We start from the raw sequence: 11,622 nt of genomic DNA, 5'->3' as shown, positions 1-11,622 counted from the left end.
CGACAAAGCCTAGATGAGGCTGGGCCGAGCCAACCAAAACCCGATCAGGGCTCTAAACATATTGACCTCCAGGCTATCTGCCCCATAAGACCTACCATCCTAACAATCCTTAGAGGACCTACTGTAGAATTAGTGCAGAAGGAAAAGGCCCATGCCCATTTTTTCTACATCACCGAACAACCTGTGAAGGCGGCCTGAGTGGATCCCATCATCACCTTCTCAGACTCCAATCTAGATGGACTGAACTAGCCCCATGATGATGCAATTGTTATTCAGCTAGTCGTTGCTAATCATCTATTCCACCGAGTGTTGGTAGACACTAGTGCATCGGTTGACCTTATGGTATACGAGGCATTCCAGAAACTTGGTTTGTGGCAAGTGCGTTGAAGCCTACAAGCAGCCCATTGTACGGATTCTCTGGATCCCCATCAAAAATTGAGGGAACCATTAAGTTACCCATAACCATTGAGCATGACCTAAAAACAACCATGACAATGATAAATTTCATGGTGGTAAATGTGGCCTCCCCATACAATGCCATTCTCGGATGCCCAGGGCTCAACAGCATAGGCGTAATCATTTCCACAAAGCATATGAAGGTCAAGTTCCCGACACATAACGGGATCGAAGAATGTCGGTCAAGCCAATGTGAATCAAGAGAGTGTTATGCTAACTTTATGAAAAGTCATTGCATAGGCCTAGCTTGCCCCGTAGTGATGGCTGATGTAAGGGACAAAGAGAAAATGCACCGAGCCGAGCTAGTTGAGGTGTTGGTAACCATTCCATTGACTAGTGTCGAGCCAATGAAGACAGTGTGGGTTGGATCCTTACTGATTCAGGGACACCAAAAGGAAATTCTGAGTTTCCTCTAAGATAATCTGGACGTGTTAGCATGGAGTTCATCAGATATGCCAGGAATCCCAAGAGAAGTAGCCGACCACCACCTCAACATTGGGGCAAACTTCAAGCCATTCCAACAGAGATAGAGAAATTTTGCCCTAGGCAGAAAGGCAATAATAGATGAGGAGGTGGAAAAGTTATTGGACTCAGGCTTTGTAAGGGAAATCAAATACCCCACCTGGCTGGCCAATGTTGTGATGGTGCCCAAGTCCAACGGCAAGTGGCAAATTTGCATAGACTACAAAGAACTGAATAAAGCCTATGCTAAGGATTGCTATCTGCTACCAAAAATTGACAGCTTGATAGACTCCACATCCGACCATGGAATGCTCACTTTCATGGATGCATATTCTGGGTACAATCAGATCCGAATGAAGAGGGAGGATGAAGAAAAAACCGCATTTCTGACTGCCCGAGGAAACTTCTGCTACAAGGTAATGCCCTTTGGGTTGAAGAACATGGGAGCCACCTACCAGAGAATAGTAAACTTTATGTTCCAAAGGCAAATCGGGTGAAACATGGAGGTATACGTTGACGACATGTTAGTTAAGAGTGGCAAAGGTAGTGACCACATTGTCGACCAGAATGAGGCCTTCGAGGTCTTGCGTCAGAACAGAATGAAGTTGAACCCTACAAAGTGTGCTTTTAGGGTGACCTCCTGAAAATTCTTGAGATTCTTGGTATCCAAAAGGGGGATTGAAGAAAATCCATCAAAGGTCAAGGCCATTCGAGAGATGCAATCACCAAGAAGCATACAGGAGGTTCAGAAGTTAACTGGCAGCATTACAGCCCTAAACCAATTCGTCTCTCAAGCATGAGACAAGTGTCAGCCATTTTTCAAAACTTTGAAAGGGGTAAAGACCAGCAAGTCATTCGAATGGACGAAGGAGTGCAATGGCGCATTTGAGAACCTGAAAGCATACTTAGTCAGTCTGCCTCTACTAAGCCGACTTGAGCCAGGCAAAGTGCTGTAGATATATTTAGCAACATCCCCTGTGGCCATAAGCGTGGCACTTATGAAAGAAGAAAAGAAACACCAGAGCCTGATTTATTATGTTAGCCATATCCTCCTGAGCGCAGAATCACGCTATACAAAAATTGAAAAACTGGCTTTTGCACTTATAAAATCCACTCGGAAGCTCAGACCCTACTTCCAGGCTCATACCGTGGTAGTACTCACAGATCAACCACTAAAGAAAGTCCTTTATAGCCTAAGTGTTTCGGACCACCTCGTAGCATGGTCCATTTAATTAAGCGAGCACGACATTGAATATTGACCAAGAAATGCGATCAAAGGACAAGCGCTGGAAAATTTCATTGTGGAATGTACCCTGGAAAAAGAAGAGCAAGGAAAGGAGGATGCTGAGCCAAGCTAAAAATAGAAGTTTCAGGTAGATGGGTCTATCAATTCTTCTAGAAGCGGAGCGGGGTTCATCCTCTCAAGTCTAGAAGAGTTCGCAATCCAGTATGTGATAAGATTCTCATTCCCAATAACTAACAATAAAGCGGAATATGAAGCCTTGATAGCAGGAATGAAGTTGGCTAAGTCAGTACTAGTGGAGGAACTAAGTAGCTCACAGTGACTCACAGCTGGTAGTGAACCAAGTCAATGAACAGTACAAAGCAAAGGAGGAAAGAATGTGCAAATATCTTCAGAAAGTGAAATCTCTTGTTGAAAGCTTCACGACATTCACGATGGTCCATGTACCTAGAGAGGATAACTCTTCTTCTGATTCTCTCTCTAGGTTGGCAGCAGCTAAGAAGGCCGAGCTGGGAATGACGGTGTACCTCGAAACACTCAATCATCCAACTTACCAAAAGAATGAAATTTGCAATAATGAGACACTACCTACTGAAGCAAACTGGATGCAACCTATCATTAGCTACCTAAGGGATGACCACCTACCGGAGGACCGAGTCGAGGTGAGAATGGAGAAAAGAAGGGCTGCCAATTACATAATGCAGGGTGGACTACTGTATGAAAGATCTTTCTCTGGTCCATTGTTGAGATGCTTGGGGCCCAGTCAGGCGGTGGACACCCTAAGGGAAGTTCACAAAGGGATCTATGGTAGTCATATAAGAGGTCGAGCATTGGCATATAAAGTACTACGCCAAAGGTTCTATTGGCCCAAGATGCAGTAAGAAGCAATGCAGTATGTGCGACGATGTTTCAAAAGCCAGATACATGCCACTGTGCCTCACATCCCAGCAACCAAGCTGAGTTCGATCATTTTCCCCATCCCGTTCACTATGTGGGGAGTTGACATACTGGGGCAATTCAAAAGCGGTAGAGGAGGGGTAAAATTCCTGATTATGGCAATTGGCTATTTCACCAAGTGGGTAGAAGCTCGCCCCTGGCAAAGATAACCGAGCTAGCCATAGAGAAGTTTGTAAGGGACGATGTCATCTAACGTTTTGGAGTCCCCAAAATCTTACTGACTGACAACAGGAAATAGTTCGATAATCAAAAATTCATGCGTTTCTGCGAAGGGTATGGAGTCAGTTTTCGCAACACCTCGGTAGGACATCCTCAAACAAATGGGAAAGTGGAAAAAGCAAACCAGATCCTACTTAAGGATCAAGAAAAGGCTGGACCAAGTAAAAGAGAATTAACTGGATCAGCTACTAAGCATCCTATGGTCCTATAGGACAACAACCAGAATCCTGATAAGGGAGACACCCTTCAGGTTAGCATATGGGATAGAGGCTCTAACACCAGTAGAGGTCAACCAAGCATCCTTCCGCGTAACAACTTTTGATGAAGCCCATAATAAGGACAAACTAAGGGCTAACCTTGACTTCATTGACAAAGTCTGTGAGGAGGCTCTCCTCCGGAATGAGGCGTACAAGTAAAGAACAACACAATTCCATAACAAAAGAGTAAAATTTTGTGGTTTCTCAATGGGAGTCTTAATTTTGAGGAAGGCTTCAGTTTCTGATCCTCGAGGATTTGGCAAGCTCACCCCGAGCTGGGAAGGCTCTTATATAGTTTCTAGGGTGATCTGCCTGGGGACATACCATTTACAGACCCCCGAGGGTCGTGCCGTGCAGCGAGCGTGGAATGTAGAGAACCTCAAGAAGTTCTACCAGTAGTTTTTTTCTAGCAATTATTAGAAAGTTTTGATTTCCATTTCCTTTTTGTGAAGTTTATTTCCTTAGTAGCATTTCATCAAGTTAATTAACGCTCATTTGGTGCTTGATTCATCTCAACAGTTCTTGTAATCCATCCGATCAATTAATGATGAATCTCCTATTTTTGTCTCTAAACTATGGCAAACAATCCCTGGAGTCATTACTGATGATGATTTAAGTACCCCGCTGAAGAGAAGCAGCTTGGCCCTGCCTTCCTTCATTTTTAAAAAATTAAAGCCCTTATCTTTAAGTCAAAGAAAATCTAAAGATCTTATCTTTATGGCAAAACTTAAAGACCTTATCTTTAAGGCAAAACTGCTGAAAGACCTCATCTTTAAGGCAATAAAAGACCTTACCTCTAAGGCAAGCACTAGAAACCCTTACCTTCAGGACAGGGAAATCAAAGTCCCTATCTAGAGGGCGTAATAGAACCCTAAGATACCAAAGGACACACCTCGGGTCCTACATGACCGAGCTATAACCTTGGTTGCAGGACCGGCCTCTGAAGGGCCGAGCTCTAACCTTTGTCCCTACGATTCCCAGGTATTGCCTCGGCCTCTTACTTGAAGGAGTTTTCAACACGGTCACTAGATGACCGAGCTCCAGCCTCAGTTGGGACTGAGCAAGGGATACCATTCATCACAATTCACTAGGAATGAAAAATGCACAAGGACGACACTTAGTCCAAAAGCAAAAAAGGAAAGAGGGATAGACAAAATCTCTTCATTAAACCAAGAATTGAATGTACAAAGATTCCTGTTTACAAAAGGAAGGAAGAGGAAAACTGTTTACAAATGGCATCTTCACACCCACCAAAAAAAAAAATAGATAGGGAGGGGGAGAGCTTGACTCCACCTCACTTGACATCCTTCTTCAGGACAATGACCTCGGCTGTGGATTCCTGGTTCACTTCTTCCCCTTGATCATCTAGGCCAGCAGGCTACACTGAAGACTCAGGAGGAGGAGCAACGTAGTGCTCATAGTCAGAGTAGTCGAAGGTGGGGTCCTTGTGTAGAGCAAAGTTCACTGCAGTGTCCGAGCCGAGGTTGAACGAGGTGGTATTTAAACCAATCAACCACACCTACCCTTCTGGAGAAGCGACATACCTCTCCACTGCATTCTCCAAAGTAACCTTCTGCTCGGCTTGGTGTTTTTCCTCCAACGCTCTCACCTGAGCAGTGTGCTCCTCCTTCAGCTTCTTCAGGGTCTCGTGGGTCTCAGTGACCTCAATCTGAAGTGCCTCTTTAGCCTTCACCAAGTTACTATTCACTTGGAGTTGCTTGGCCATCTAAGCTGCTAGGTCCTCTGTCGTTTTCTCTACAGCTTTGGTCTTATCTTCCATAGCACAGGCTTTCTTACCAGCCGTCTCGAGCTGACCCGAAACCTTTAATAGCTCCCTCTAGATACTTTCTATCTCTGCCTTAGCCTTCGTACAAGTGTGCGCCATCCGCTCAAATCGACAGGCCATCTCCATCGACCAGTTATACCCCTGCACAAAAACAGGGTTAGCTAGGTTAAAAAAAAAAAAGAGACAAAAAGTAACTCACATCGCCAATATGATGGTAGAGCTAAGGGTGTCAAATCGAAACCGAAATAGAAAACCAAATCTAGTTCCGAACTGAATACCTGGAACCAAATCCAACCCATTATAATATGGTTAAATCCTGGATCTGAAATAAGTATTTATAATTCGGTTTGGTCCGGATCTAGATTTATGCCAAGAACCGACGGTTCTAACCGAAACCGGACCAAATAACTTAATGTCATTTTTTCCTCTTCAACAAAAAACTTGACGTAACTTATATGGAAACCCGACATAATCATTCACCTAAATGATAAATCATCTAATAGAGTTTCAATTATAGTCCAACTCTAAAACCCCTTGTCTGTCAATTATCATTTAGGTGATTGATTGCTCAAGATCATTTACGATATTTAGTTTTAATCACCTAAATGATAAATCATTTAATAGAGTTTCAAGTAGTGAAATTAACGATATTAGAAGTTCAATAGATGATCAATTGCTCAGGATCATTAGTGGACATTAACGATATGGAAACATGTTCATTGATAGCTCATAATTTTTTGTTCATTCTTTTGTTGGGGAAGACCAATAACCTAGTGAATAAACATTTATATTTTGTCTTCTGAATAGCAACTGCATAACAAAATCGAATTTGAAACTGGATACTGGAACCAAATAAGAACCGAATACAAAACCCGAATAAGAACTAGAATCAGACCAAAATTGGATAGGTCAGGTATGAGTACGAATTTTTAGAATTGAGAAAGGACTTGGTCTGGTTCTGGATCACACTAACACCCCTTGGAACCAAAACCAGAACCGAATTGAATACCTGGTTCTGGACCGATTGACTCCCTTAGGTAGAGTTGCTCAGCGAACTGTACGTCCAGGATGTTTCTCACGTGCTCCATATCGACAAGGAGATGCCCCTGACGACCAGAGGTTCAAGCATCACTAAAGTTGGAAATGGAGACCATCTCATCAAGCATATCCCACATGGGAGGCCTACTCCCCGCGCTAGGTGCACGCATCAGCACTACCCCTATGGAGTCAGTTCGGTCATCCGTGTGGGAGCGACCATGGGACTGATTCTCGCAATGCCTCTTATGATCCCCCTGCTCCCTGGGAGGTTGGAGTGTTGCTAGAAGTGGTGTCTTCCCCGAGTTTCCACACTTGACTCCCACTGGGATAGGAGGGGTAGGAGGAATTCCCTTGCCTTTGCTCGGCACACCGCACTGAGCCAAAACCTTTGCTGGAGGACTTTTTACTTTCTCGTCCCGTACCCTAATTACTAAGTGGCGGTCTTGGTAGCACCAACCGTAGTAGTTGTAGCCTTCTTGCCACTCGGGCCACCAACAGCTCTCTTTCCCTTGTCTACTGACCTTTTCACTACTTGCTCTAACTTATGCTTTCCAGGCTTGTGCTGACGCCGCAGCAAGCTTGGAGGGATCAATTGCCGCAATAACCACTGCAAAAGCAAACACAAAGCTGAAGATTAGAAGATATACTACCCAAAAAGAAAAAGGCAAAGGCCTAAATCAGATCAGACCCTCACCCTCCTTTGGTACTTCACTAAGCTCCCACTCCTAGATGAAATCCTCATTCGACAATAAGCAGACGTCCAATGCCTCCCCATTCAAAAACATTTGGATGGTTTGAATGTCATCCTCACTAAGAGTGGGGACTCGGTTAAGCTTTTTAAGGATTTCCAGGCATGGCCACATAGAAGAACCGATCATTCTAGTTCTTCACTGAAGTGGGAATATTAGAGAACATCTACAGGTCGCCGTACATCCCATCCCTATTCCTAGGAGTGAAGTAGTACCAACCCTAGTGATGCCGCTTCAAAATGAAAAACTGACGAAACGAGTCTAGGCTCACCACGCGTCGAACCTTTGACACAAAAACATCGAAGCCGAGCAAGATCTGCTAGGAATTCGGCATCAATTGGCTTGGCGTGATTCCCCAGAAGTCCAGGGCCGAGCAGACTAACTCGGGGAGAGGGATCCGGGGACCACACTAAAATGCTACGTCATAAAGTGCCACCTCATCCCCGATAATATCCACCGATTCATTCTCATTGGGAACCCTCATCACTACGTAGTCAGGGACACCGAACTTATGCCTTATCAAATTTAGGACCTTCATTGTTATGGTACTTCAGATGGACATCGGTCCCCACTTCCCATCAAAGGACGATGCCGAGCCTTCTCCTTGGACTCCTCAGTCTCCCCATCCTCGGAAGGACTGGAACCAGCCACCACGTCAGTAGGGCTCTCCCTTGTAATTGTCTCGAGGGGCTGGATCGAAGGATCTACACCAGCTTTTCCCCTTGACACCTTGGTCTCCTCAGAAAACTCTGACCTAGCACTACTACTGGAGCTAGAACCATTGAAAGAACTATAGCCTGATGAGGTAGAGGCCTCCTCAGGGTCAAGCTGAACTGCCAGACCCTTCGAAGGCCTTACCATTTCTAGGGGAGGAGGTTGGTCACGCATAATAGCATCAGGGACCCCTGTGTACTGTTGGTGGGGGTCCTTAAATGGAGAGCTAGGTGGAAGAACAGAAGAAGAACGGGTGGTAACCATAACTTAAAAAACTTACTGGTAAAAGATAAACTGGATCGATACAAGTGACGAAGACCGAGCCGAGCTAGCACTGGAGTTGTTACGGCACCGAACACTTGCATAACTTCTCCAAAGAACGAATAGAACAAAGCAAGGAAAAGGGCCTATTTGTAGGAAAGAAAGGCATTCAATTAAACGGTCAGAATCGATCGGTCATGATGGCTAGGATCTATAGGTGTTTCATCTTCCTAAGGTGAGAATTCATGTTAGCGCCACGTGTCAAGCCTAGCGTGATTCACACAGAAAATACATCGCATAATTTTCCAGCATTTATGACACTTCGTACATGTGAATGGTTTGAAGGACCAACCCGATCCTCCAGACTGGGGGCTCATGATGAGGCAAAATCGGACCACCACATCTACCACACCTATGCTGAGCCCCAACATAGGCCACTATCGGACCGAGCTCTCACCTTGGTCCCCCCAAACACCGAGCTCTTACCACGGTCTCCTTAAGGCTGAGCTCCTGCCTCGATCTTCCTAAGGCCGAGTTCCCGCCTTAGTCTCCCTAAGGTCGAGCTCCTGCCTAGGTCTCCCTGATGCCGAGCTCTCGCCTTTGACAATCTCTAGGGTGGCCATGGACTAGCAGAGGTCGTAACCCACTACAACAGACAACCAATAAAACATAGGGAAACTAGGAGCCATTAACCGTAAAAGTTGCACACAGGAGTCCAACCACCCCTGAAACTCGGAACGTCCCTTACTCAAGAGTCCCAAATGTTCACGAAAGGAGAATATCCGTAGGATCTTCCCTGGAATCTGGGCATATTCTCAGGATCAAATGAGGTGGATTGTTGGTCAAAGTTGGACTCTCCACAAACGATACCTTAGGGTTCACTACCTATAAATAGTAAGATAAGCTCCTAAAGAAGGGATCGATCACTCTTTTCATAAAAAAATTCTCTTAAGTAACTGTTGTGGAGAAATTCTGACTTAGGCATCGGAGAGTCCCCTGTCGGGTCAGCCCAACCCCTCTTTGTCTACTCTTCTGTGTAGGTCTAGTGTGGAGTATCCAATCTTGCAAGGAATATCATCTGGTCAAATTTTACCACATCAATGTCAATACCCATTAGTTCAAACCCTAGCAATTGTATAGAAAAGAGAATAGACAAGACTAATAGAATGAGATAAAAACAACTATGGAGAAACTCTTGTCAAACCGGTATGGATCATGATATAGATCAATTGAATCTCTTCTTTACGTTTTTCAGGTTCAATTGTTCATCATGTGGATCCTATGAATAATTCTATTATGCTTGAGGTTGATTCCTGATGGTCCTCGGGTGAGTCTCATTCATCATTTTTTTGTTATTTATGCTTTTATTCTAACTCTCTTCTATCTTGTTCTGATGTTTAATGAGTTTCTCTTGTAGCCTAGAGCCCTCACCGAATCAAGGCCATCATGGGTGGGGGCGTCTCTTCCCTGGTTGTCCCTGTAAATCCTCTTACCCATGTTGCTTTTGATCCTATTCATGGCTATTCTACCATACCTTCGGTGGGACCTTTTCATTCTAAAAACGCCCCTGTAGTGAATACTTTGGGTGGACCTATATCAGATCGGGCCCTGAAGAGCCCATCCCAAACCCTACCTCGGTGGTCATAGGATATCCTCGTGGGTTTGACTATATAAGTCATCGTCTCTTCTTGGACTTTTGATATTTATTTTTTAGCTTTATCGTTTCATCTCGGACTGATGTATCTCTTCCTTGTAGGTTCTTGCTCATAGGTTTGAGGACCTATTGAGGATGGTAGCGAACCTTAAGGAGTTGGTATTGACGGCCATGGATAGGGTTGACCAACTAGTGAGTCACTTCCTAAGTTTTTGCTTCTTTATTTTTACCTATTATACATGTAATATGCTAATTCCATGTCCCACAAGAGAGAATCGAGTGAGAATATCTCACTACTATTAAGAGGGTCCAAGGCGAGAGGGACGTGCCAGAAGCTGTTGTTAGGGTGATCTATATGGTAGAAGTTACAATATCCATTCCTCTTGTTGAGAAGGAATCTGCTCCCACCGCATCTTCAGCCTACCTTGGTTCATGAGAGGAGGGATGACGAAGCTGAAGATGAGAAGGATGATGATGATGAGAATAACGATATCAAGTAGTCTGGCTCCAATGACAGTGACGGAGATGAGAGTGAGACCACGACTAATGCTACTGGGTCTAACCTTGGGGCTAAGCAGACCAAGGTCTACAAGAAGAGGAAGAGGGATGATTTGCTCCTCCCCTAGGCTTAGTCTTCATCTGCTTTTCCCTAGTTGGGCTTTTTTCCATATATTTTCTCTTTCCTCTTTTCTTTTTCTTTAAAATGGTGGCCCACCCTAGGGCTTTGTAAAAGCTTTCTTTTGAATATCAATAAAGAAATGTTTCAGACCCTTTGGTTCTAAAATGAATTTCTTGTCCAACTTTAACTTGTTGGAATGCTGCCCCAAGCATGGGTTATGAAAAGTAAGGTAGTGAAAATGAATGCGGGGTAGGATTTAGGATGGGTGGGAGTTTGGTTGATCCAACATGGTCCCATTACATGTGCATAAGGCCTCAGATTCTCAAGAACCAAAACTATTGCATACCAAATGACCCAAGTGACTAAGTTTTTTCTATCTTTCGATCCTTAATAGACACTCACAAGGTTCTATTCGTCACTCATCCAGCCTTTGTCGACATTGACAGAAAATGGACCAACGTCGAGGAAACCCATTTTGGTGTCAGTTTTTGGGCTTATGGATTTAAGTCTGAACCAAATTAGGATTGAGTTTTTGGCTCCTACTATCTGTGAGATAGTCTGGAAACCTCCCAAGGAAGGATTCCTTAAACTAAACATAGATGGATGTTCTTTAGGAAATCAGGGCCGATCAGGAGCAGAGGGTATCTTTCGCGACAACAAAGGGAATCACATCATAAGTTTCGCAAGTGGCCTACGAGTTACAACTAATTTTGTAGCTGAGTTTGAGGCTTTCTTCATTAGTGTATGGATGGCAAAGTATAGGAGATGGAAGAACATATGGATTGAAAATGATTCTCAGGCGGTGGTGTGACCTATATCCACCATAACACCATTCCATGGTTTTTCAGCAACAATGGTTGTGCTATAAAGCTTTCTTGGATACCTCTACATGATCAGTAACCCATTGCTTCAGGGAGGCTAACAATATTGTAGACAAGTTAGCTAAGAAGGAAGCTCTTACACAAACAACATCAACATGGAATTCTTCCTTCTCTTTCATTTTGGATGTTATAATATGGGATGCCCAACTAAGACCGAGATATAGGTTTTCATGATAGTGCTAGTTTTAGATTGAATTACTACTCTACTAATGGCAATGCTGAAGGTGGAATAGTATTTCAAATCTAAAACTCAGTTTATTTAGTTTTTTGATTGGATTTCTTTTTTGCTGATGGTAACGCCGAAGGTGGAATAGAGGTTCAAGGTT

The 11,622-nt window shown here is 44.0% G+C and overlaps 1 long non-coding RNA gene across 2 annotated transcripts; it reads left to right on the top strand.

The window, feature by feature from the left end:
- The first annotated feature begins 9,071 nt into the window (after nucleotides 1-9,071).
- Nucleotides 9,072-10,555, top strand: LOC122083485. 2 transcript variants are annotated; one of them, XR_006141658.1, is made up of 3 exons: nucleotides 9,072-9,145; nucleotides 9,398-9,469; nucleotides 9,899-10,555. It is a non-coding gene; the product is annotated as an uncharacterized LOC122083485 (long non-coding RNA). The 2 variants fall into 2 exon arrangements; XR_006141659.1 differs by having other exon boundaries at nucleotides 9,080-9,178.
- The last annotated feature ends 1,067 nt before the right edge of the window (nucleotides 10,556-11,622 follow it).

Source organism: Macadamia integrifolia, chromosome 7, assembly GCF_013358625.1.
Source record: "Macadamia integrifolia cultivar HAES 741 chromosome 7, SCU_Mint_v3, whole genome shotgun sequence".
NCBI lineage: Eukaryota > Viridiplantae > Streptophyta > Magnoliopsida > Proteales > Proteaceae > Macadamia > Macadamia integrifolia.
This window is presented reverse-complemented; position numbering and strand designations above follow the sequence as displayed.